The following is a 22,000-nucleotide window of genomic DNA, read 5'->3' as shown; positions in this document are numbered from 1 at the left end:
TGGACCAATCTGATTCATCCCCCTCCTTCTAGAGTTTACATAAGTAAAGAACTCTTTGTTGTTTTTCTTTGCATCCCTTGCCAAAGATTTCTCGTAATCTGCCTTTGCCTGCCTAACCTCCTTTGTAACTTGGTTACAGATCAACTTTTATCTATCATAGGCTTCTGTGTCATGTGTTAATTTGTATGTATCCCATGCATGTTTCTTCTCTGCCATATGCCTCATCAGTTCATCTGACATCCATTTAGGCCTAAACCTTGAAAAATATTTCTTAGTTGGTATGTATAGCCTAGTAGCTTCCAAGATAAGTTCTTTGAATGCTTCCCATTTTGCATTTGCTGTTGGTAACATCATCAGTCGGTCCCACTGTATAGAATTTAAATACTGTCTCAGTCCATCGTAGTCGCCTTTACGAAAACAATAACCCTTCCCTTTACTCCTAATGGTAGTTACCTCTTTGAGTAAATCCCACTTCAGCAAACTGTGATCACTGCCACCTAGTGGTTCATTTATCTGCAGATTCTTAATGCATGAAGAATTACTGCTGATAATCAAATCAAGAGTATTCTTCCCTCTAGTTGCCTCCTGAACATGCTGATGTAGAAAACAATCATCCAATAAATCCACAAAAGCCTTGCTAGTGTGTGAGTGACCAGCTCCCAAATTCCAGTCAATATCTGGGAAATTAAAATCTCCCATTATAAGGCTCTCTGATTTACTGGCCCACGCTATTTCCCTGTACAGTATCTTATTATACTCATCAGAGTCATTAGGCCTATAGCACACTCCTACTCTCAATTTTGATCTCCCAATGATTATGTCACACCAAACTGACTCGACACTGCACTGTCCAGCGATGTCTACTGGCTTCACTTCCTTGGATTTTATGTATTTCTTAACTAATACCATAACCCCTCCTCCCTTCCTATCCAGTCTATCCTTTCTGTAGGCGTTGTACTCCCCAAATTCCAGTTCTGCATTCCTTAATCTGTGTGACACCACGTCTCTGATATCCCAACAATATCTGTCTTTAATGTTTTGAGCAAAATTCAAATTCATCAAATTTATTTACTAAACTCCTAGCATTGGTGTACATGCAAGTATACATGCACCTATTTCTATTCTTAGCTACCCTAACACAACTCATATGTTTACTTGTACCGCAATGACTCCCGGCAGTCTCTGAAATATCCTGCATCTTGTTTTTCAGGCTTCTGCTCATTCCAATAGAAGCAGTGCAAGAATCTCTTTCACCTCTGCCAGTGGCTACTGTTAATCTATTCGTCTTTGTCTCCCCCCAAGATAGCAGTTTTCCAACCCACCTAACACTGCCTCGATAGCATCAGCAAATATTCTTGCACCCTTTCTATTTAAGTGTATCCCATTCCTGTAGAAGCAATCTCTCCTGTTAACAAGTACAGTCCAGGCTGAAAAAAATTCTACCCCTTGAGCCTCGCACAATCTTTCCAGGGCCGAATTGATCGACAAGGCTCTCATCATATAAAATGACGCTGACTTATTAGAACTTTAGCATCTGTTGTGAAACTGAACGCAATAAAGAAATACTTTCGAATCCGCAATGAAACTGACTTACTAGAACTTCAGCATCTATGATGAAAGTTACAGTTGTGGACCTTTGACAATCTCCTGGCCTTCCTCCCACCAAAAGAGTATTTTTATTTCTTTCTCTCTGTCTCTTTCCCTTAGGGTCGGACTAGAAAAGGTGAACTCCCTCCCCTAAGGAGTTTTTCCCACAAGTGAATGAAAGGAAGTGGAAATTTCGGGAAAATTAACCCTGTTTTCCTTCATTCGGCAAACAGCAGCTCTGTCAGTGCAAGAGAAGTGAAATTACGTTTGCAGCTCAGAATGGAATTCAAGCAAGCAAACATATGACACTTTATGGTGAATTTTTCGGGCGTGTGTGTGATAATGAAAATTCAATTTTTCCCTCAAATTTTTTGATGGTATCAAATGCATATAAAACAATCCGTTACTCGTAGCATATATATATATATATATATATATATATATATATATGTATATATATATATATTTTTTCATTTGGACACCAGGTAAGATGCATGCGAAGTTCCTTCGACATCAGTTTTCAAAGTTTATAATGCAGCTATGAATAGAAATATTTTCTCGAAAGTTCGTAAGAAGATCAAATATACATCCATGAAACTGCTGTTCCAATTTAGTCCTCTAGAAACAATTATAATAAAGCGAACTTTTTTTTATGAAATGTGCATTGTAATGATCAGTTTTACGACAGTTTTTTTTTTTTTTCCCCTCCCGTTTCCAGTATGGCTTCCAATTGATGAATTTTCTACATTTTTTGTTAGTAGATACAACACATACTGAAGAAAGAAAATGCGATATTTTTGTTTTTCAAAACCAATTCATTGCAATTCTTTCGTATAACAATTACGAAAAGCAGTAAAGCAAACTGTTGCGAGAGAGAAAAGCAAAATAGTGTTTGCAAGTAATGATGCTGAACTGTTTGTTTTAAAATTGTTTAAAGTTTTATTTTCTCCTTGGATCATCTTGGTAACGCTAATGACGTAAGCTTGACCAGTCAATTATATCTCCACGTCTGTTGATTCGTTTGAGACAGATTAGGTGCGAATTTTAAACTAATGCCGTAGCGCGTTTCATTTTCAAAGCTTCCGAGGCCATTTTGCGGACGTAATAATTCATAAATTGATATGTGATCGTACATTTTTGCTGTTTAGGAATAAGTTTCATTATTTTTTGTGTGCTTTGCCAACAGTCATCAGTCAAAAGTGTGATAGATAAGTGGAGTCATACAAAGCGTAAATTAAATGTTTTATTTTGTGAATATTGTTGCAAATTTTATTACTTCATTATGTCTGAATCTAAGAAGAAATGTCAACAGTACAGTATTGAGTATTTGAAATATGGCTTTATTCAGTCTCCTACGAACCAATTATTACCTATGTGCTTGATTTGCCAAAAAGTATTTTCAAATGAAGCAATGAAGCCTTCTAGGCTACAAGAGCATTTGACTAAAATGCATGCTGGTGAAAAGGATAAAGATTTGTCCTATTTTCAAGTACTAGAAGAAAAATATTTTAAACATCCAACTATATCAAAACTCTTTGCGTTGTCCACTAAACAAGATGATGACGGATTACAAGCTTCTTATAATATTTCATTATTAATCGCAAAAGTGGGAAAACCACACACAATTGGTGAGGAATTAATCTTGCCAGCAGTAAAAGAAGCAATAAACATTGTGCTTCATTAGCCAGTGTCAGATAGCATCAGGAAAATTCCTTTGAGAATTAATAATTCAGTGCAAAGAAGAATCGATGAAATGGCTGAGAATGTTGAAAAATTATTTGAAGCGATTAGTCTGCAATTATCTGAAGACATGCCAATTTTCCATTCAACTCGATAAATCAACTCTCCCAAATAACGAAGCACTACTCTTATCATAGGTACGATTCATAAAAGAAGAAAATGTTTGTCAAGAATTATTATTTGCTAAAAATTTGGAAGCGGATACAAAGGGAGAATCTATATTTAATACCATGAATAAGTTTTTTCAAGAGAAAGACATTCCTATTCGTAATATTTTGTCTGCTGCTACTGATGGTTCTCCAGCAATGACAGTGCGCCACAAGCGTTTCATAGTGCATTTGAAACAAGCGGTACCAAATGTACTCGCTATACATTGTGTTCTTCATCGTCAACATTTGGTTGCGAAGAATTTAAGTGAACGCCTGCATACGTCGCTCCATTACGTTATTAGAGCAGTCAACAAGATTAGAAGCAATTCATTGAGTGACAGATTGTTTAGCCAACTTTGTAGTGAAAAGGATGAAGATTTCAATCATTTGCTGCTTCACACAGAAGTTCGTTGGCTTTCAAAAGGTATTTGTCTGAATCGATTTTACAATTTGTTTAATTCAGTACTAGTGTTCCTAGAAAACAGAGATGACGGATTGCAGGCGAACCTGATTATATCCAAAAATGACATCGCTTATTTGACAGACCTCTATAAAATATTTAATGAAGTCAATCTACAATTACTAGGTGATGAATGGAATTTAATTAAAACAAAAAACGCTATTGCTTTTGTGGGGAAACTTCTTCTGTTCAAGCGGAATTTAGGCTGAGGGGAATATAGCCACTTTTCAAATTTATCAGCAGTGTCTCTCAAAAAGGAAGATTTACTTACATACTGCCAACACTTGGAGGTTCTTCATGCTGATTGAGCGATTCAAGGATATTCTAAACATGAATATACCAAATTGGGTTCTAGATCCTTTCTCACATGTAACACAGCAGGATCATCAAATTTAGAAGAGGAACTCATAGAACTCACAACAAATGAAGAACTAAAAATAAAATTCAAAAGTGGATACCAAGAGTTCTGGCTTCAGAAATCAATACCGACACTGTACCCTGGATTATGGGAAATAGTGTAGAAATTTTTAATTGCATTTCTATCTTCTTATTTGGCTGAGCATGGGTTTAGTGCTGTAGTGAATTTACTATCTAAGAAAAGGAACCGACTGCATATAACTGAGCGTGGCGATTTACAACTGTTTTTAACAAAAGTTGAACCCAATATTAACAAACTTTTAAAAATGCATTAGAAAATGCATTTTAAAAATGCCTTCACATTAATTTATTTTTTCTTTGCATTTTTACTTTGTAAGTTCGAAATACACAATTTTCTAATACATTTGATAGTGTTTTCATTATTACAATAAGATTCTTACTAATGTAGTACAATCTCCTAATATGTATTCCGAATTTTCATATTTAAACCATTGTATGAAACTTCACATTAATTTGTTATTTTTGCTTTGTATTTTTGCTTTATAAGATCAAAATAAACAATTTTGTAATATATTTGATGGTGTTTTAATTATTACAATAAGATTCTTACTAATGCATTTGCAATCTCTTAATATGTATTCCGAATTTTCATATTTAAACCATTGTATGAAACTGTGCATAATGTTATTCGAGCATACACTTTACAATCTTTACATATGGGCTATTTTTCATCAAAATCGGTATAGCAGTAACTGTGTTCAAGATGAAGCACATATTGTCCACTACTTTTTCAATAATTTAACAGCATAAGCAGTAATGTATCATTAGTTGCTATTTAGGTCGAAAATATCAAACGGCTTGAATGCGGAAAACTGCTATAATGGGGGGGGGGGGTTTACAAATTTATGTCATGCAAAGTGGGCGGTGGCCCGAAAAAGTTTGGGAGCCTATGAGTTATATTAAAGGAGGCAGCAAAGGAAATTAGCAAACCCTTTGCCATAATTATGAGCGTTTCCTTGGACTCGGGGGGGGAAGACCCCATGGACTGGAGGTGTGCAAATGCATCACCAATTCACAAAGGGGGTTCAAAAGGTGACACATGTAAATATAGACCTGTCAGTTTAACTTGTGTTCCGAGGAAAATAATGGAATCACTGGCTAAAGAAGCATTGCAGGATCATCTAGACAAGGTTGCAGTAATAGTTAAGACACAGCATGGGTTTGTAAAAGGGAGGTCTTGTCTGACAAATTGATTGGTCAGACAAGACCTCACAAAGGAACTGAATGCCAAAAATAATTTTGATATCATGTACTTAGATTTCAGAAAAGCTTTTGATACGGTTGCACATGGAAGACTGCTGTACAAATTGGAGAGATATGGCATTAAAGGTAAGTTGCTACAATGGATAAAGGGATGGTTGAGTGGGAGACGACAGAAAGTGGTAATAAATGGACACTGCTCTTCGTGGACAAATGTTATTAGTGGAGTTCCCCAGGGTTCGGTGTTGGGCCCATTGTTGTTTTGTATATTTATCAATGATAGTGATGAAGGTATATCTGGTTTAATGTCCACGTTTGCAGATAATACAAAGGTTGGCAGGGTTGTTAATGACAGTAAAGACAGTATGCTACTCCAACTGGATCTAGATAAGTTGGGCAAATGGGCTGAGAAGTGGCAACTGAAGTTTAACATTGACAAATGCAAAGTACTACATATGGGTAGCAATAACCAAAGAGAAATGTACCAACTGTGTGGTACTACACTCAGGAAAGTGGAAAGTGAAAAAGATCTGGGGGTAATTGTGCAGTCGAATATGAAGTTCGCTGAGAAGTGGTCATGGAGTCTTGTCAATGATATATAGGAATTTTGCTAGCAGGGACAGAGAGGTGATTATCCCATTATACAAGGCAGTGGTCAGGCCACACCTAGAGTACCATGTACAGGTCTGGAGGCCTCATTTTAGGAAGGATGTAGAGTTGCTAGAATGAGTACAAAGAAGGGCAACGAGATTGGTGAGGGGAACAAAGGGGTGATCTTACCAAGAAAGGCTTAAGTTCTGCAAATTGCAGCGCCTGGAGAGTAGGCACTTGCGAGGTGATCTGATTAAGGATTATAAGGCCTTGAATGGCTTTAGCAAACTAAATGCTGATGGGATTCTTCCTCTTGCACAGATTAAGAACCTGAGGGGGCATAGATTCAAATTGAGGAAAGACAGTTGTAAAATAGATGTGCGGAAATTTGCCTTTAGCCAGCGAGCAGTTGATTGGTGGAATAGACTTCCATCTTTTGTTGCTGAAGTTGATAGGCTAAATAAATTTAAGCCTGAGCTGGACAGACATTTGGAACGAATGGAGGGGTGAAATGGGAGGGGGGTTTGGCCGATGCTGCATAAGCTTGCTTTCTTACATCGTATGCCTCTACTAATGCTAATGCAGAATTCTGTAGAAGTTATGTCAGCCAGTTTAATTGTTCCTTTATTTTTATGTTTAGTCTTATAGTCTTACTATGTAAAATCAGTTATTTACCAAGTTAATGTCGAAAGGGCTCTAGAAGGATGAATACTTGTTGGGGGGGAGAAGCATTATTCAATGCAATGAAGTTTTATTTTATCCTTCAAGTGGCATATAATCTTCAGTATTAGCATTATTATTAATAGTGGCAAATGATGCAAGAAATCAAGCTTATACAGCATCAACAAAAAAAAATAACTAAATAAAAATAAAATAAATAAATAGAAGTCCCCATATTACAAGTCCATACCATCCAATAGCTGGTCTAGTTCTTTCATTAATTTATTCAAAACTACCTACTTCCACAAGATGGAAGTTGGTTCCAACAATTAACTACCCACTGGCTGAAGGAAACCTGCACACATTTATCCTGCAACCATCCTTCCTGAAATTGAATTTATGCCTCCTCCTGTGTGTAGTCTGAGCAGGAGGAAGAATGCCATCAGAACTGATCTTGCTCATATTGTGGACCAGACCAAGGTTCTTCCCCCCCACCTCAAACAGAGATTTTTTGGTGTTTATAGAAAACATAGGAAATTTCTTCCCTGAAATAAATATTTGAATTTATATTTTGTAATGCCTGTATATAAATATTACATGACATTAAAGTACATAACATAACACATGCATATCGTGAACACTTTTTTTTTTTTTTTTTTTTTTTTTACTCATGCAAGTACTGCCTACAGGCAGGAAATGCAAAAGGAAAAAAAATTTCTACTGAAATGTTTAAATAAAAGTACATTGTATTAAAAATTTGCACTTAAAATATTTATAAAATGTTCTGGCACAACAAAATGCTTTAAAAAAAAAAAAAAAGAAAAGTTTCAATATTGCCATCACTCATCTGAAAAATTGGGCACAATGTTCTAGGATATAAAGAATTAGTAACGAATACTGCAATTAGATTTCAGAGAATACTAGTGCCATTTCCTTTTAAACCATGAAATATGTTTGTTTGTTATTTGGTTTTTAGGAGCATTAGCAACTAAGGCCATATTGCTCCTGGATATGCGGTGGTCATTCCCTGACCTCTCTGCATCTTCTGTATTTGGTGGTGACGGGCTCGAACGCCGGTCTAATCAAGAAGCGTGTGCTACGCACTGCTACTCCTTCCCACCTGGCTACAGAGGCGCCCCATGAAATATGTGTGTGAAATTTGTAAATATTTTGGCCTGTAAAGGTGATAACATATGCATATGATGTATAGTTAGTACCGAATTCATTTCAAATGTGTATGATGAATACATATAAAAAGCTACAGTTTCAAAGGGATATAATCAATAGATGTCATGGGGGAAATGTCTGTGCATGCTTTGGATCAGGAATTAATCATTGCCAATGGAAAATTTGTAATGTTTAATTCCTGAAATGGAAAATTCACAACATGCTGAAAATATTGCAGCTCTGTCATGATAATGAGCCCAAAAAACACTATGCTGGTTGAAAATATTGATTTTCCTATCAAACCTTAGAAAATATGAGTTTGGAGCTACAAGCAGACATCCAAACCTGTAAGTATGCTCAACAAATAGAATTGTATGTCATGAATTTACAAGGAATAGCTGCAGCCTACATGCTTTTGATAACAAATGCATTGTTTATGGAAGTGGCCCTTTATGCCTTCAAAACAAAACAGGTTTGCAGAGAACACAAGAGTCACCAAAAAAAAAAAGAAATCTAGATCTGAAAATCATTGAGATGAAGTGAAATGAAAACTAGGGCAATGTCAAAATGGCTTGACATTGCCCTAATTTTCTCACTCTCTGCCTTGTCACAAATGATTTAAAGGAGGAGCAGGGCAATACCGCCAGCTTTCAACTAGAAATTAATAGAAAGCTTTCCATAATGCATTGAAGTAGTCATTATGGCCAGAGGTAGGGAAACACGGTATTAATATCTTTGAATAAATATATATTTTATTCATATGAATAAGTGTACCATGCCTTTTGATAGAATAGTATACAGGCAGTTCTTGCTTTATGAGTTCCCGGGTTTACGAGTTTTTTTTTTTCCCCCAAGTATCAAGTATCAACAAAATCAAAAATATGAACACTAATTGCAAAAAATGAATGTTAAACATTCATAAATACAGCATTTCAAACCACGTACATAGCTATACAATACAGTGTACTCCACTTTACGATATTAATCCATTCCAGAGACACCATCACATATCATTAAAATATCGTAATGTGAACCCAATAACACATTGTTTTTTGGTAATTCGTTTCAAGATCTCGGAAGTTGAAATTTTCGCTTTATAACTAAGCTATTTATCTCTCTAAAATGCCATTTTTAAGGTCACGAGCATGACCTCAAGGCCACATAAAAGGTCATGAGCATGGTTTATAAATTGTATTAGTTACCAATTCAAATAATTAAAATGCACTACACTTTCATCGTCAACATATATTCCACTATGAGAATCAATTTTGAACGCCTTTGTGGTATTATTCTAAAGCACATTTTTGGAGGTCAGGACCATAAAACAATAAAAACAATTTGCACTTTCCGATTTATTGGGCTTTTCTGTTCCTGCAAGCAATAAATGGGTAGTAAACTCGATCTTCTAGCATTTGCGAAAATACTGATAGCTGGAATTGTGTGGTTTTTTACGTTATTGTGGTGAAATGCGTTTCCCCTTTACTGAAATATTCAATCGTATAAAAAATATAAATTAATTTTCAGAATCTTCTCTTCATTCCTTTTTTTAAGCTTCGTAAACTTGTAACTCCAAGTGAATCATGTTAGTTGCAATTTGTGTGTGCCATTAAAAAATGCTTATGCATGCAATCATGAAATTTATAATTAAAAGAGATTATCTTGGACACAAATGCCTCTTGAAACATTTCTGAAGAAGACGACTCCTTGTACAACAAACCAACGAGTGGCAAGCCAATAATGAGTAATCAACGAGTGTGCATTTAGTCGATGATGATGAAGAATAAACATTCTTTAACATTTGTAAATCATAAATAATTTCTCTATTATTATAATTTCCTTGATTTTACAGGCTACATTTTCATTTCTTTCGATAAATCGATCATTGTTTAAACATAAACTAATTAGCTAACTAATTTCATTGTTGAGAATGTAACCACTGTTTTTTAACCGTAGGTCTATAGGAAATAAATTCACGCTTTACGAGTTTTTGCCTTATGAGGGCGTGCTAGGAATGAATTACCTTGTAAAGTCAAGAACTAACTGTATTTGATACTAATGGATTTTAGACTTTAACAGAGAAAAGGAGAAAAAATGAACGTACTTTTAAATAGTTATGATTTAATCTTGATACACATGCTACTTATTTATCTGATTTTTTATATAAATTAGAGAAACCTATGAAAGAGAACTCCCCAAACAAAGTCTGAAACCATCATATATTTATGTAATTTGTAAAAAAAAAAAAAAAATATATATATATATATATATATATATATATATATATATATATATATATATATATATATACAGCTAGGCCTCGCATACTGCGAGTTCGATTAATGCGATATTCAGTTAACGCTATTTGAAAAATGATACCACTTTTCACTTTACACGACGCAAATTTTCAGTTAACGCAATCTTTTTTTTTTATGCGATAGTTGAAAAAGATTTGAATCGCGCGTTAAGCTTACCGCGAGTCGTACGGTCAATAAACAAACATTTGCCTGCTGCCTGCCTCGGTGTGTTCCATCAACCATCGGAAGAAGACGTGTTCGTCTCCTGCTAATAAAGTCAATGCAGACTTGCATTTAAAAATTCAAATTTTTAAATGAGCCAGATGAAAATGTCACCGCAAAGGAGATAACGGTAAAAGAATTAGATGAAACCTTTCGTATCGCATAGAACCTCAAAGAAAAGGTTTAATGTTCTCTGTGATATTTATTTCGCCAGGGCCCAGAGAACATTGTTGTCGGCTATCAGAAATTGATTGATGTAAAGAGAAAGTCAACACTGTTCAAATATTTCCGCAACAGTAATTTCTTCATTGTGTATTTTATGTCAGAGGTTCCCAAAGTTTCTCGGTTCGTGGCACCTTTAATGTCTCAGTAATTTTTTCAAGGCGCACCCAGACCAAAAGAAATACGTAACAGTTTCATTTAGTAGTTAGGTCCAAACAACTTAATAAGAAATGCTGAAACTGTGAACTACCTCAAGCTAGTAGTTTGCGTGGTGTCCGATAGATGTTGAGTATCGCTGTTTCCCTCGAAAATTTAAAATATTCTGTGGTGCACAGTTTAAGAACCACTGTTTTATGCAATAAACATTTAATTCCATAATTATTTTCATTATCTTTTACATTATATACATTTAAAAAGTTATTTAAAAGGTATTTTTAAAATTATTTATGAACATTCCAGAAGGTCAAGCACCAATTATAATTTTTCCTATTGGTTATGATATTCGATTAACGTGTTTTCGCTTTGCACGATGCGCTTGTGGGATGAATTAATCATGTTAATTGAGGCCCGCCTGTATATATATATATAAGCTAAATTAAAATAGGATATTTGCCAGTAGCATGGCAAACCAGTAGAGTGAAAAAGAACTTAACCAAATAAAATAACATAACCATAATAGAAAAAAATATATAGGGGGGGGGGGATAAAGAAGAAGAGTGTAGTGTTGAATCAACGTTCCTAAAATAATTTATAAAATTAAGCGAATTTAAAGAAATTTAGCTGCGCCCCCCCCTCGATGGCACCTGGATAGGAATTATGTGAAATCTCACTAAGGTGGAAACGTAGACTAACAACATTACATGACCCTCATCAACCGGTGCAATACCACCACTTTGCTTATTGGAGGCTTGAAATGGTGGAATCCATGTTTAGTCTCCAGAGCTAAGTTCCGGTCAACCCTTCCATCATGCAGTATGACTGATGACTTTTGAGGTTATGATGAACATCGTGGTGAGATCCAATATTCCTTACATTTCAAGGGTACAGCTCTAAAACAGTGTTCGCAGGCCAGCCACTAGTTAGTACACCGGACCGAACCTATTGGTAACTGAAAAGGCCGCTAGGTGGCGAGTTACGTAGTTCCGTGTTAATTTCTAAATTTAACTGAAATGAATTAGTTTTAACGCTGTTTAGTGATTTGTTATAGCTCTGAGTGATTACTCAAGGTCATTCTTACCCACTGAGAACATTTTCAACGTTGGATCCGAAGATGCAGTTAAGTACTTTTTGACTTATTTTTCGGAAAGCAATTTGTACTGTAGCGTAATGGCAGAATCCATTCATTGTGTTCTTAGTTAGACTTACTAGGCCCGCCAGACGACACGTGTATTTTGCCTATCTCTTTGCCGTTGTCTACCTGTCAATGTGCGCCTTTTAGACGCGACCAAGCGCCTCCGGCTATACACCTGCTTGCACTCAGTCCTTCCGAAATAATCCGCATCCTTAGGGAACTTCTGCAACCCCTCTGTTGACTGATAATCATTGTCTCCGTTCTTAGCCACGCTGAAATATAAAACCAAACGATGTAAAGTGCATACAAGCGTATATGTGGTTACAGCAAGACTGGTATCTGTCACATAGGTAGAACAGAAAAAAAAAACCTCGATTCAAACTCACATATCAAATGCACCGGGTGCAATAACCTTATTTGCTGTTCCTGCAGCAGGATTGCACATATAAATAAACTGCCAGCAAAATCCTGGAGTTCTTTTCTAGGGGAATGCTGCAAATCCCCCAAAAGTCGGTCACATCTCTTGAATTGCCAGAAATAGACACCTGCCAGACCTCCAGGACACTCCGAACTAAGGATCTGTCTCACGGGAACTTAGGGGAAAGTAATGACAATGACATACTGCGTGGGAGGCCAAACAACAACAACAATACGGACAGAAGTACACTAAAGGACCAGACGCCGATAAAATCAGGGGGGTTTCACGAGATCATGAAAGTAGCCAGCGAGCATAATACGCCTTCCTCCTCAAAACCAATTCACAATAAAATTTATATCACCCAGATAAAAACAGCGGTAAATAACATCTCCAATATTAATGACAACTACGAAGTATCCTCCATTAATCCAGTTACTTCACGACCACAAGTATTAAATAACGGTAGTAGAGGGCGACATGTCAGTGACAGCCATGTACATATGAACCAGCTTGGTAAACAAAGCCAAGCTGAAGCTGGCACTAAGCAAGAAGAGTACACAGTTCAGGTAAATTGTGAGCTGAAGGAGGGCCAGGAAGACTGTGCTTCACAACAGCCAAATGAAGACACCAGACCACTGGACATCCCTGTAAACCCGACTCTGCCCAAGGGTACTGTACTAGAGAAGTTGCTCGTCCTCAGAACTGCGTTGGAAGACCTGTTGAAGGACCAGTGTAGTAGTCTCAGCTAGCCTCATGGAACAGATTGTCACCTTATGGATCAAGCTGGAGATAATCCTAAACAAGGAACACATGGAGCATGAAAATATGAAAGCAAAGATGGAGGCCTACTTAGAAGAGAGAGAAAAATACAAATGCCACAGTGTTCTTTCTCTCTCATTCACAGGCACTAAGGACTACAATAACAACTACCACAACTGATACAGCGGGGACAGAGCAGAATAAGAGAAAAACGCTGCTACCAACGCCAAATTTGGTCATCCTAAGACCAAGAAACCTGGAAGAAATAAAAACTAGTGATGAAATCAAAACCAAAATAATAACAAACCTAAAAGAAGACCTAAAGCAGATGGGAGTAAAGGGAATTAGGAAAATGAAAAGTGTGGGTATAGTCATAGAGACAGAGACCAAAGAAGAACCACGGGAATTAATGGAAAACCCAGAGATTGCAATCCTTGGACTGAGCGCAGGACCACCCAAAAGTAGGGGCCCATCTATAGTTATTTATGATGTAAACAAAGATATTACCGCATCAGAACTGACAGAGGAAATATATCAAAGAAATTTCCAGGGGATATATCCGGAAAGGAAATCGCAACAATTAATAACTCCTAAATACGCCATCAAACAAGGGATGGTTTCAGCAATAACTGGAAAGTAGAACTAGTGCCGGAAGCCTGGAAAGTAATAAGAAATCAATCAAGGATCTATATAGACTGGGGATCCTGTTAATTCAGGGAGCATGTGTCTGTTCCCAAGTGTTACAAATGCTGCAAGTTCGGCCACACCTCCCACACTTACGCACAGGACGTCAAGACATGTGGTCACTGCTCTGAAAAGGGACATGACTACAACGCTTGCCCAAACAAGAACCAAGACTCTGTATGCGCAAACTGTAAGTCACAGAAACTAGACCATAATCACTCCATTAGAGACCCAAAATGCCCGATCTATCTGAAAGCCAAGAGTGTCTACCAAGGAAGAATTAACTATGGGGGCACGAATTAAAAACTTTAATTCCACAATGATAAAGATCTTCCAGACAAATGCACAGCGGGCCAGAGCGGTGGTGGCCGACCAGGTCAGAGTAAAAGCAGAGGAGGAAAATGCAGACATTGTACTACTCCAGGAGCCATATGTACATAAAAAGCTGGTCAGGGGCTATCCACTGCACTTCAAAATTATTCAGACAGATGAGGATACCCCATGGGCAGCCATATTGATCAGAAATCAGAACATCACAGCCACAAGGATCACGCAGTTCTGCACGACCTAGGCTGTATGTGCACACCTTATCACAGCCCTGGGCACCTTCTACGTGGTGGCGCTATACTGCCCACCAGGAGAAGAAATAACCTTCGCAATAAACTACTTACAACGACTTTTGGATACACTGCCTAAACAAAAAATTATCATCGGCGTGGATGTCAACTGTCGTTCGCCATAGTACTACACCAGACAGAAGAGGTACCAGAAATGGCCAACTTCTGGAGGACTTCCTCATGGGCTCCCAACTTACTGTTCTAAACCAGCCACATCATCTGCCAAACTATTGTAATACCCTGTGGGAGGCCACGATTGACATCTCTCTGGCATCAAGAAATCTTGCTGGGTTCGTGACTGATTGGAGGGTTGAAGATTCATGGACCACTTCGGACCAGCGGGTCATAACCTACAAGATAACAAGAGTCCTAACAAGAACACCACTAGCCAAGCAGATGATAAACAGATACGTTATCACCAGTGCCAACTGGGAGCTCTTCAGAAACCTACTGAATGAAGTGGTGGAACACAATCCAGAAAGTTTAGACCCGCAAGCCGACCCGGACGTACTGTAAGATAAGACAACCAAAATAATCACAGATATAAGCAACAAAGCTATCAAAAAGAAGAATCCGAAACCTGGAGCCAACCCCTGGTGGACTCCGGAAATCAGTGCCCTCCGCAAAGTGGTAACCAAAAGAAGAAAGGAGTTTCAACGAGCGCGCAGGACATGGCCAGAAGCCGAAGTGGAAGCCCTCAGGCAATTATAGGGAAGCCAGAAACCGATACACGGACGGCATCTGGAAAAGTAAGGAATGAACTTGGGAATGCTTAGTGACAACAACTGGAAATGATGACCCTTGGAGAACAGTCTACAGGGTTATTACCAACAAACTACCTGGGGGGGGGGGGAGGTTGTGACTACCACACGAACCCCACAAGGTCAAATGAAAACAACTTGGGAACAATCGGTGGACAACATCTTGAATGCCATATTCAAGGAACCGGCGGTCCCAACTCTACAGGAACAAAATCATCTCTGTCAAGAAAACCTGAACTACAGTACACAAATCATGGAGCCCCCCTTCACCATGGAGGAGCTCAGTATTGCTGCCACCCAGATAAGAAAGAGAAAATGTCCCGGCCTAGACATGATAGAACCCGAAATACTTAAAAAAATAACAGAATATACACCACAACTTCTATTGACCCTGTTCAACAGATGCCTAGAGGTAGGGAAATTAACAACAAAATGGAAAACGGCTAATATCAAACTTATCATCAAGAGTCTGACTAAGAAATCAGAGTGCCCGAAATCTTACAGGCCCATTGCACTTCTTTCAGTAGTTAGCAAATTATTTCAAAAGCTACTGCACAAACGAATCCTCCAACACTACAAAGCAGCTGGCCTCCTAGCTGGGAATCAGTTTGGATTTAAACCGGGATCCTCCACAACAGAAGCCCTCAGAAACCTAATTAACAAGGTCAAAGAATGTGACAACAAATATTTCCTCGTAATATCGATTGACTTTGCCGGGGCGTTAGACTCACTCTGGTGGCCTAGCTTCTTGGGCAGACTCAGGAAAGCTAAAGTACCCATCAACCTCTATAAAGTCACAGAAACCTATCTCTCACAAAGAAAAATTGAGATAAACACTCCATACGAAAAGATTGCAAGAACAGTACACAGAGGATGTCCACAGGCGTCTGTATTGGGCCCACTCCTCTGGCACTTGGTATTTGATGAGTTCTTGAGAATGGACCAAGGCGCAGTGGGGGGTGCAGGCCTTCGCAGATGACCTGATTTTGACAGTTCAAGCAAACTCCAGAGCCCAATTGGAAATCCTAGCTAATCAGACCCTGCGGATACTCTAACAGTGAGACATGAAGAATTTCTTAACAATTTCACCGAAAGACATTGTTGGTGCTGCTCAAAGGAACCCTGCAACTGAGACGACCACCCCAGATTAAGATTGATGGGATAACTATCAAGTTTGCTAATCAACTAAAACACCTGGGTGTCATACTAGACAATAACTTATCCTTCCAACCACATCTCAAATTCCTAAGACAAAAGATCAGAAACTACTCTGCCATGGTAGTTAGGGTCACAAGGCAAGACTGGGGTCTCAAAAAGCGTACCCTAGCCTTATACTACAAGACAACCTTCCTCCCAACATCAACAATCTGGTATGACAAAACTGCCTTGGTCGTAAATAAGAGAACTCTGGATGCAATTCAACACACGATCCTCCTCACTACCACCCTCACCTGCAGAACGGTGAGTAACCCAGCGTTTCAGGTGATAGCAGCAGTACTTCCACTTGATCTTGAAATCGCAAGAACAGTACTCCTCTACTATTTGTCTAAGGTAATAACCACCACTTTCCTGGAATTTACAATAGACCTAACAAACAACCATAAGGCAGAAAATATCCGGCTTCAGTCTCACCTGCTGCAGGTGTGGCAGGACAGGTGGGAAGAAACAACCAAAGGAGCAATCACCCACAAGTTCTTGCCGCAACTTGAAAAAATCTATCCAAGATCGCCTACTTGGTTCTTTCCGGGGGTTGCAAACAACATACTTGCTAACTGGACACGGCCCCTTTAACGCAAAGTTAATGGACTTCGCCCTTGTAGAGGACCCATGCTGTACACGTGGAGAGATAGAAACCTGGGAACACCTCATGTACAACTGTCCGCAATAAGAGGATCTCAGGTGCATTCTAATGACGAGTATAAGATACCTCCCCAGAGGGCAAGAGTTTCACCTACTGGATTCAGAGGAGGAACACAGAGCCCTAACCAACTTCACTCAAGAACTCTTTTCAAGAAGGAGAACGCTAAATGCAATACACCGGGAGTGATGACGACCAGTCAGATAACAAATCAAAACATCCTTTCAGACACAACCCGGAATGATAATTATGTGGAAGCTACTAGCTGTCTACCAAGAAACCCTGGCTATGTACCAACAAATATGAGACCTAAATGAAACTGACAAATATACTAACTTAAGATAGAGAACAAAAAAAAAAAAAAAAAAAACAGAGACAGACATTCAACTTGGACGGGACACTGTCCCACAAGCAACTCCTCTACTACCGGACATGATCTTATGACTGCACTACGACTGATGCAGCCTCACTGCCATGATGTAGCCAAATGGCGATCTCTACCAGCTCCCTTGCCTGGTACCTTTTTTCCAATCCCTGGCAGGGGAAGGAGGAGATGGTCTTCCTGTTTCCTCCCTCCCCTACCACCCCATATATTTCACGTGGTGAGGCATGGGCATGCCTTCCTGACCACCTGGGGTTGCCTTCCCTATCCACCCCATACTTCTGTCTTTTCCCCCAGTCTTCAGTCTCTTCCCCCTACTCTGACTAACACGCCAGCGTAAACCCCAGACAATTAATCAAAATTAACGATTTCTAAACTGAACACCGAACCATATTAACCTCTCCTGGCTTTTCTAAAAATCTCAGGAAATTAGGTGGCAGGACCTGCGAGAGTACATATAAGCTACTGGGTTCCTGGTCTGCCTCCACGGAGCATAAGTGGGGCAACGTTGGGGCTTAGCGGCTAAACGACCAGAAGAACAACGGTAGATAACACTAAATAATCCAAGACCCACACACTTTTAAACCTCAGGCATTTACAGCATACTGTAACACACCACAATGTAAACTACGTGGAGATGGGGGGAACCCCTGGTGCCGCTTGACCCTAAACACACTTACCTATTGGTAACTCTCTAGGAGGCTTCCAGATCAGCTAGTGTATAATCTTGCTACCTCTACTCTGCCAGATAGTGACTGGAGGGAGTCCGAGTAGTGTGTTTCCGGGGGGGGGGGGGCATTGTCGAGGCCACGTTATGTCAAGGATCTGGGTATATCCTTACCATGTGTACGCCATATCCAAAAATTTCATTACTTCATACAGCATGTCCCACCCACTTTTTCTTACTATTGAATACACCATGAACATGAATTGTCAAACTAATAGAGCAAGCTTATCTGCAAAAAAATCTAAACCTCCCAAATACTTCCTAATTCATTTCACAAATATACGTGGTCTCAATTCTAATCTCAACTATGTCCATTTCCACTTGCAGTCTGCCAAACCCCATTTACTTTTTCTGACAGAATTTCAGTTATCAGGTGATTCAACTACTGCTCATCTCAGATGCCCAAATTATTTGTTGTATGATTCCTTTCACCTCAAAGGTGGTACTTGTGCATATGTCCGTTCTGATATTGCCTGTCAGAGACTTGGCAAGTTGGAATCTCCTGTTTTTGATCTTCTCTGGCTTAAAATCTCTCTACCTCATTGTGTCAAATTCATCTGTTGTCTCTACCGTTCTTCCAACTCCACTAATCACTTGGAGCTCTTTGACGTCTCTCTTTCCAACTTGACTTTCTCCAGTCCAACTTTCTAACAGTGAGGTAATTTCCATTGGTGATTTTAATGTTTACAACTCCAGCTGGCTCCCGTTTTCTAGTCACACCAACCCAGCTGGTCGAGATGCTCAGGCTTTTGCAATTACTAATGACCTTGCACAGATTGTTCATTTACCTACAAGAATACCGGACAATCCTAATCATACAGGCAACACGCTTGACCTTTTCTTCTTTTCCTTGGTCGGATTACTGTTTCAAAACTTCTGATGTCAATGTTTGCTCAGATCGTGTCAGTGAAATTATTCATGCAGGAATGGAATCCTTTATTCCACACTCCACTTTAAATCTCATCCTTTATCTAAACCTTGGTTTTCCAATAACTGTGCTAAGGCTGTTCAAGAGAAGAACATTGCATATCATAATTGCCTTGTTTCTAATTATTCAGTTTCATTTTCTGCCTACACCAATGCACGCAATAATTGTAAAGCAGTTATTAATCAGTCTAAACTACAGTTTGAAACAGGCTAAGAGTAGAAAACTTTCTCCTTGCCATAATGGTAGCCGAGCATTCTGGTCTCTTGCCAAAGCTATTGTCCCCAACTTTTGCCCATCTCTGCTCCCACCTCTGTCCAAACCAGATGGTTCCGTTGTCACTTCAGCCAAGGATAAAGCTGACCTGCTAGCATCCCATTTTTCTTCCAACTCATGTATTAATGATCTTGGTAAAAAACCTCCCACCATTCCCAACACGTTCCATTCAATGCCTCCTGTGGCCTTCTTTCAAAATGATGTCAGAAGGATTTTGAAGAATCTTGATGCTAAGAAAGCTCCAGGTCCCGATGGTATTTCTCCACTTGTTCTCAAAAACTGTGCTCCTGAACGTACTCCTATTCTTTGCTGCCTTTTTTCACTTTCTTATTCCAAAGGTGTTGGAAATTTGCTCATATCCGGCCAGTTCCTAAAAAAAGGGTGACAAATCCCTCCCATCCAATTATCATCCCATTGCAATTACTTCTACTCTTTCTAAAGTAATGAACAAATCAATTAACCGCCAACTCTTAAACTACCTAGAAACCTTCCGTTTGATCAATGATCGCCAGTATGGATTCTGTCAGTGGCTTATGTTACCCATTTATGGACTAATTCAATGGAAAGGTTCAGTGAAATATAAGTAGTTGATCTTGACATCCAAAGGCTTTTGATCGTTTGGCATAAAGGTCTTCTACACAAGCTTCTATCTTATGGTTTGCCAACTGTTTTTAGTAATTGGTTATCCAGTTTTCTCTCTGATCGCACACTGAGGTTCAGTTCAGTTCTTTCCCCCACTCTTTTCCTCTTGTATATTAATGACCTTCTTCCTTTGACCGGAAATCCTATCCATAGTTTTGCTATATTAATGACTTTCTTCCTTTGACCAGAAATCCTATCCATAGTTTTGCCGATGATAGCACATTGCATTCCACTTTCCATTTTGAGAAACCTTGCCCTCCTCAATCAACTTCAACTTCTCGAAAATCTGCTACCAATTCTTTAAATGCCAACCTTCAGGTAATTCTCCAGTGGGGCAAAGACAACTTAGTTGATTTCAACCCTTCTAAAACTCAGTCTTGTCTTATATCTCACAAAAAGCTTCTGCTCATATGCTCATCTTTGGTGACACTCTGATTTCAAAGCAAAATGATATATCACTTTTGGGGATTACCCTGACTTCTAATCTCTCTTGGCACATTACAAATATTGCTCCCTTTGCATCTAAAAAACTTGGTTTTCTCTTTCGCTGTCGGCATTACTTTTCTTCCAAACAGCTACTCACTCTGTATAAATCGCAAATCCGCCCTACCATGGAATATTGTTCCCACATCTGAGGTGGCACCCCCAAAACCTCTCTCAGGCTTCTTGATTCCAGGCAGTTAGGTTAATTAATGATTCATCTCTAACAGAGTTTCTCCACTCGCTGTCTCATAGACATACTGTTTCTGCTGCATGCCTCTTCTACAGATACTTCCATGGGCCCTGTTCTTCTGAACTGGCTTCTATAATTCCCACTGTCTATTTCAAAACAGTCCGAACACGTGCAACCACCAGCCAACATCCATTTACTGTTCAACTTCAAACTCACAGAACCAACTTTTCATCTTCCTCGTTTATTCATTCAACTGCAGTTTCCTGGAACAACCTTCCGTCATACATATTTCCTGAAAATTAGAGTCTACAGAAGTTCAAGTCCAATGTCAACAAATATCTTCTTTCATCTTCTCAACCTCCAACCCAAGCACGGTACTAAGTACTATAGGTTCTAATACCTCTCTTGTTTGGGGTTTACATAAAAAAAAAATAATAATAATAAAAATAAATTGAAAACAATAATTAATAAAATGAAATAAAATAGACTGACCATTATGCCCCATCTTGAGAGAGGTCCACAAGGCCAATAATAGTCAGGGAATCACTGCATTTCGAACACTAAACAAATCTGTGCAACGACGGAATGATACTAAAGATCAGACTGCTGATGCAATAGATTTGCATAGCAGGGGTCCTTATGCAGCGAAAAATAATAAAACAGAAAGCCTAGTACTTGCATGGCCAAACCACACAACTGACAAAAAAATAATAGTTGAACTGAAAATATATAGAATCAAATTAGGTTATAGATGGTGGTACAAACGCAGCGTCAGCACATCATACTGTCATCTATAGCCTAATTTGATTCTATATATTTTCAGTTCAACTATTGTTTTGTCAGTGGTGTGGTTTGGCGATGCGAGTACTAGGCTTTCTGTTTTATTATTTTTTGCTGCATAAAGACACCCCCCCACCCCCCAGCTATGCAAATCTATTGCATTGGCAGTCTGATCTTTAGTATCATTCCATGGATTTGTTTAGCGTTCGAAATGCAGTGATTCCCTTCTATTATTGACCCCGTGGTCCTCTGTCGAGATGGGGCATAATGATCAGTCTATTTTATTTTATTTCATTCTATTTTATTTCATTTTATTAATTATTATTTTCAATTTATTCGGTCATGTAATGTTGTTAGTGTATGTTTCCACCTTAGTGAGATTTCACATAATTCGGAAACGAGTGCCATCAAGGGGGCACCGCTAAATTTCTTTCAATTGGCTTAATTTTCTAAATTATTTTAGGAACGTTGCTTCAA

General features: G+C 38.7%; 1 protein-coding gene across 1 annotated transcript in view; it reads right to left on the bottom strand.

Moving 5' to 3' along the window:
* The window catches only part of LOC150089384 (band 4.1-like protein 4), a 582,252-nt gene that overhangs the window by 107,001 nt on the left and 453,251 nt on the right, over positions 1-22,000 (bottom strand). The gene's annotated exons all lie outside the window — the stretch shown is intronic.

This window comes from Mastigoproctus giganteus, chromosome 2 (assembly GCF_048544385.1).
Source record: "Mastigoproctus giganteus isolate SK-2022 chromosome 2, ASM4854438v1, whole genome shotgun sequence".
Classification (NCBI taxonomy): Eukaryota; Metazoa; Arthropoda; class Arachnida; order Uropygi; family Thelyphonidae; genus Mastigoproctus; species Mastigoproctus giganteus.
This window is presented reverse-complemented; position numbering and strand designations above follow the sequence as displayed.